Source organism: Platalea leucorodia (genome assembly GCF_965183815.1).
Source record: "Platalea leucorodia genome assembly, chromosome: W".
Taxonomy (NCBI): domain Eukaryota; kingdom Metazoa; phylum Chordata; class Aves; order Pelecaniformes; family Threskiornithidae; genus Platalea; species Platalea leucorodia.
Window position 1 is genome coordinate 27,716,576 of NC_138859.1, and position 6,904 is coordinate 27,723,479.

Consider the following 6,904-nt stretch of genomic DNA (forward strand, 5'->3'; position numbering starts at 1 on the left):
CTCCAAATTGGCAGTATTGTACAGAACTCAAGATAAAACTGATAAAGGGCAGTTTGAAAGCTTCAGTCGTATTCCAGGACTTAAATGTAAGGTATAAGCTTTTTTGTGGTTACTTTTAAAACTTGTGTTCAGGATCTGATTGACATGATACATAGAAGACGTAAGTTGAATAGTTAAATGAACAGAAGATATTTTTAAAAAAAGGCTGTATGAGAATTATTTCAAAAATGCAATTGTCATTGCTTCTTATCAAAATACAGTAAGACCCCTGCTTTCTTAACTTAGTCTTTTTTAAAATAAATGGCAAAACAATCCACCAATATCCTATTTGGTGAAAAATTTTAGCACAAAACACAGTAGAATAAAATTAGGAGATAGTTATTAGAGTTCAGCAAAGATAGACTGAGTTTACCACCACAGAGATTAATCTGTGTTTAAGAGAAAAACCTGACAAATAAAGGGAGTAGCATTTTCAGTGTAAAGAAAGGTAGACATTCTATGATTTGCTATGAGCCACTGAACAGCAGATTAATCTATGTCCATCTATCAGGAAGACTGATGGTGTTCTGCTGCTTGTTAATACCAGGTCCTTTTTCATCCAGAGAGTTGTCTTTGTGATGTGTGTTTTATGGCTCTACAACTTTCCAAGGTTACTGTATTTATGATAGATAATAATTTGCCAATTCTGCTTCTGTTACTTTAAGTAATGGTCATTCTACCTTAAAATTACAAATGAATTAAGATTTTCATTAAGCTCATCTATTTTCCTAGGTAGAAAGATTTTAAGATCATCTGAATGAAATGTCTTGACAGCAATGTTGGTCAAAGTTTATGGTTGCCTTTCTCTGTTTCTGGGGATCAACTTTACATAATCCATGGAAGATCAAGGGCTTTGAAGATTGGAAGACAGCCATCTTCATGAGTTGTGGAACTCTAGCTTTCTGCTCTATAGCTACCCAGTTAGACTTGTTTTCCCCAGAATTCTTTTATCTTTTGATTTATTTCCAGCGATGCTATGCCAGAACCCATCACACAGTTTTCCAACTGCAGTGTAAAATACTGTAAATTAATTCAGCATCCAAGTTATTTTTTTATTTTTAGCCAAATGATGATAATTGTATTTTGGGTTCAATTAGTGCCAGTGGCTTTTGAGCATCTCAGTACGAGTGGTTTTTGAGCCTAGGGCAAAATTATTTTATGGCTCGGACTCTTATTTACAAGATTTAAATGCAGAGGTTGCTTTCTCTCTCCAATTTTAAATATTGCAGTTATTAAAAAAACCTCTTAAAGTACTAATTTCATATAGGATATTAAGAAATTATGTTCTGTAAATGTTCCACTTGCCAAAATAGTATCTTTTTATATAAGTCTTAAGAACAGATTGAAAATACTAGCTGGCTTCTGAACCAGAATATTTTTTTGGAAGGGGAGAGGAGTTTGATTATCTGTGTTCAATCAATATAATGTATTTTTTAATTGTGAAGTATAGCACAAAAATGCTAGGTGCTTGCATCAATATAAAAGTTCATACAGTTACATTTTTCATCAGTGATTCCCTAAAGTAAAATAGAACCCTTTTTCCCCAATTTGTACCAGTAGTATCATTCAGGTTTTGATACCCAATTCATTGTGAATTGATGCTTTAAGTCCTTTTTTTGCAAATCTCAGTGAAACTTGAAAAAAACCCACAAAAGTTTGGAATAAACATATACTTGTTAGAGTTTACATTATTTATAGTGGCTTGATGAAAAATGAATGAATACAAGGAAAATAATAGAAGGCTAAAATCACTGCTTTTGGCACTTATTCTTTTCATAATCTTCCTTTTTTTTGATTTTTTATACTTTTTTTAAGAAACTGAAAACACTCCATGACCTGTTATTTGTCCACCCTGTTATGCTTAGAATATCTTTATACATGAATCGTGTTTGTCAATCTTATCGGTGATACATTCAGCATTTTGTAAGGATTTTGCTTCCATCTCCAGCAGATACCAAAAGCAATCTATATTTCAGCTTTGCCAAACGTGTATTTTAAAGCAAAGCTAAATGATGACCTCAGTAACAAAAATCTAAAAAAATAAAATCAAATCCATAATACCAGTTGCACTGATTATGGGATGAAGTCATATAAGGTTATCATAAAGGTGTTAACTAAAGCTGAATGCATGGCTTTGGGACATATTTTGCTTCTGGTTGGCTAATAATGTTCATGGCTGTGTCATTTATTGTAGAAAAAATTAGTTTCAGCCAGTCTGAAAATGTTTACAGTTTTAAACAAAATTAAACTATTCTTACATAAGTCCATGTGATTTGTAGATTTAGCCACCAAACTAAGAAATAAACTATTCGTGCAGACCTGTTTTTTGATTGCTGAGAGATAGATGTGTTAACCTAAGAAAGTGCTGGAATCCTGTATAGTCTTTTCTAAATTTGTTTTTCAGTTACCAGTAGCTTCGTATTTAATATAAATTTGTCTGTGATTGATTGAACACAGCTTTCCCTTGGTGGCACAGTTTTTAATGTTGTAATGTTTGGGATGGATGTACTATGTTTCCTTTGCAGCATTCACTGCTGTTAGACTAAGTTGCTTCTTTGTTATTCATGTATGGGATTACTCTCCTGTCAGTTTACATCATTATTAGCATCTCTGTGAAGAACATACCTGTGCAATAAGGATCCTTCCCCAGAATATCAGACTCAAATATGGCAATCATTCTTAATTCAAAATATCCCAGATTTCAGAGTTTTTAATGAACTGAACATAGGTGAAATTGGGGCTTTTTTGTCATACCATAGATTATCTAGAGAAACAGATAAAAAAACCCCAAACTATTGTTCATTTCAAACTATAATAATTCTTACACAGTTGAGAGGAAATAGAATGTTTTCTGTCTGCTGTCCAGAACAAACTAAAAGCACTTGGGGTTTCCTAAGTGCAGTTTACAGACGATTCTGGACTGAGGTTCAGCAAATACAGGTGCTTTGTCCGTGCAAAGGTTATCTTGCTAAGCTCAGCTCTTCAGAGCAAAGGAGGTTGTCGACATTTTTAAGAAAATCTATATCAAGCTAAAGTCCATGAGGGAATCATAGCTTTAATTTGAAGCAGCTGGGTAGCCTGAAAAATCTATTTGATTTAACAAAGGACAGAAAAATATGCTAATACTAAGTCATAAAGCTTGACATGAGGTGCCGAAACCCTACAGCAGTTTATAAACCAAGCCTGCAAAACAATCAGACAGCCCTAAGTGTTCAAATCAGTGTATATGGGTCTTAGTCATATGAATACTAACAGTCAATAGGATTTCCATATATCCCAAACCATGCTTTGAAAATGCACTTCTTATCCAGAGCTGTCTGAAGCTGATGGGGAAAAAAATTCCTCTTGATTTCACTGTGCAGTGAATAGGCCACTTATGAAGAGCATATCTTTTCCAGGCAGCATCCCTAAAAAATCCATTATAGGACAGCCACACAGATATTTTAGTAGGGAAAGAAAGATTAGAGAGTTCAAAAGCAAAAGTGACAGGTGCTTTTCCTTGACGTACAAGTCATTCATTTCCTTGACATACGAGTCAATAATGAGTATTTAAGAGTAACAAGTATGGTACATACGGCAACTAAATCATAGAGATTAATTGCTAGGTTATAAGAAACTTTTCTGTTTTCCATTAGACAACAAGAAAGGGAACTAATGATACCCATTAATGAGGGTGCAGAATTCCTTTATGAGAAAGAGAAATTCTGTTCTCTGTTCTGACAATTTATATCCTGCCAATGTTGTTTATTATTGCTGTTATTCTAGGGTAAAAAAAATGAAAAACATTTCTTTTTTTGTTTTTTAACTTGAGTTTTCTGTAAAAAAACCCCACAAACTTACATGGAAATGCTCTGTTCTTGCAGATGTTTAATGGATTTTGATTCTTATTACAGTATGCCAGTTCTTTCACAGTTCATGGGAGAATTCCTTGGGAGAGTTAATAGGAAGGTAGTGGGAAGGATGTATCTGTAAACATTGTTCAGAGAAGCTCACATGGCGAGAGACTTGCCATGCTTCTGTGCTTGTCCTGTGTATATAATGATTGCATCCAACCCCAATTCTGTAGCTTTGTAATTTGTAAGTCAGTGTTCAAAAAAAATCAGCTGCCCCATCACTAAACACCTGAACATGTAATTTAGCACATCTGGCTGATATATTTTTCATTGATCAGTTATTGCCCTGCTAAATGACACTAGGTTTGTTTGACAAATTGAATGTAACATCATCACTATATAGTTTATAGTTTTCTCCCCTAGCTTTTGTAATCCTTGCATATTTATTCCTTCTGACTAAAACAGCTACAGGCTCAACTAAAATAGCAAAAATTAATTTGAAAGTTAGGGACATTCCCAGTGAGTGCCTGTGGTTAACATTGAATGAATTCTCAGATAAGATTAAGAATTAGCTACTATAGATGTATTGGGAAAAGTTGCATTCACAGTCACTGGGAAAACAAAAATGACTGAGAAACTTAAAATAAGACATAGGGACATGTTTTCTTTTATTAACTGTAAATATCTACACATGAGTTACTCTCCTGATCTCCTTTTATAATCTGAAATTAAGTAAGAGGAATCCTGCCTCGTGTTCCTGTTTCTAAAATTGTGTTTCAGAACACTACCATCCATGTGGCAACCAACCATGCAACAACTGAAAACACTAGATACCACCTTAAAACCATCTCTGGGACTGGAAGAGAGCACAGCCCTCTTTCTCTTGATGTGTCTTAACCAACTGCTTTCTCTCTCCACCCATCATGTATATTGCAGAATTGCACATGTATATGACAGAGGGGGCTCCTTCTTCCCAGCTCTTCTGTACTAGTCTATAGTTTGGGGGATCGGATTCAAACTGCAGCTTCCTAGTTCCTACAGGAGTTCTAGATTCTGTTGCAGAGTCTAGTACAAAAATGTAAGTAGCTGCAGTGTCCTCTGTCACTTCTCACCTTTGCTTCATCTGCTTCATCTCTTCTGGAAGGAAAGGCCATGAAACTCTCACCTCCAAATGAAATTAGGCCTCTAAATCTGTGCAATTATTGTTTATAATGGAAGCTGCCGTAAAGAAAATAAGCTTCTTTGTCAGGGACTGAAGGATGTTGCCACAATGGTTTACAAGTGCAAACTCAAGATTCTGCTAGGCTTTTAGTTTGTATTAATTAGGGATACAGATTTACAGGAGAAAATAAAGATCCATTCCCACTAACATTTAGTACCAGTTGCCTCTCTTGGGCAATAACAGCCATTACTTGCTTTATGTACATATTGTTCTGCTTTGTTATGTAACATTTTTCTTCATTTATACATTTTGAATCTAATTCTCTCTACAATTCCCATAGTAAACTCTCAGCTTTCCACCATACAAGGAAAAGTATTTTATTCTTATCTTTTAAGCGGTTGTATTCTTTTTACATTCCACATTTCCTGTAGATGTACTTCTCCAAGGAAATTAGTCAAGTGTATATTAGAAGTAACAATAATAGTGAGTACCCTCTTATAGATCCTGCAAAGCATTTTCTTGTCCATTTCTGTTATTTAGATTTTTAGGTGAATAATCTGAAGATACTAGAATACCTTGTGTAGCACTGAACTGAGTATTTTGTAGCGATCATTTCCCTGTGTGCATTCCTTACCATTTGCAATTCTTTAAACATAATGATACAGCTAAAATGAGATTTGCGCTTTGAAGGATGGGGGGGGGGAATATATATATCTGCAACCTTAATAGAGTTTTATAGGCTATTTGCATCTTAGTTTATGACACAATTGAATGAACATGCATAGAATAAGCATAAAAGGGCATGGTAAGAGCATGCAAGTGGTACTAGGAAGACAAAGATGGGAGTTACCCCTCCTGTAAGCCTTTCTGCGTGTTCTAGTTTAGATTGTGATGATTGTGTTGCACGGACACCCAGGCAAGAATCTGATATACTGAAATACTAATTCACTAGCAGAGTGAATTTGGATCTGAGCAGGAGATGGGAGAACACATCATGTTACTGATTCTGTTATTTGCTCAGAGCCGTAGTAAGAATTTACTGCCTAAGTATCTGCTGAACTGCATGTTGTCTTGTTGTCCTGTTGTTGCTTCACGCTACTAAAAATGATACATAGGGAGAACTGGAAGGCACAAGGGTGAACACTGACCCAGACTTCAGTGGCTACTAATAATTTGGGATGTCATGATTTTTGATATTTTTAGCCTGAGCTGAGACCTGAGTTTCTGAAAAGCTTCCTGTACCAAAACCACAAACTGTTAGATGAGGAATAGCTAGCCACTGAATATTAACCTATTGTTTGTCATTATGCTTAATGAAAGGAAGGAAGGAATGCAACTTTCTGGGAACTACAGAGATTCAAGAATCATTTGATGCCTGTTTCCTTCATGGTGGGAGGGAATGCTTGCTTTCAGCTGGTTAAGGGCTATCCATTTATTCTGCTTGAATGCCAATCACTGAAGGATTTTTGCTACAAGTGTACATTGCATTTTGCACCTTCTATCATCATGTTATTTAATGCATGTTCTCTACACAAGGAAATGATGCTGAATGAGATGTCCAGCTTATCACATCAGTATCATCCATATCCATGTCACCAGTGATAATAAAAATCTAGACTTCCTGACAACTCTATGCTATCTCAGGAAAATGGGGAATGAGGAGAGGGAGCCTAGTACACAGAGCATTTAAGAAGTGCAGTATCATTATGATTATCTGAAATAGTTATAGTGAGTGTAAATGTTCTTTTTGATGCAATGCAGGTGGAAAGGCATGAGTCTGTAGCTAGAGCTATGTAAACCCAGTAGAATATTGTGTCAGGAGTGGTGATTATTTCTACAAAAGTTAAGGAAATATCCTGTGTAAATGGAG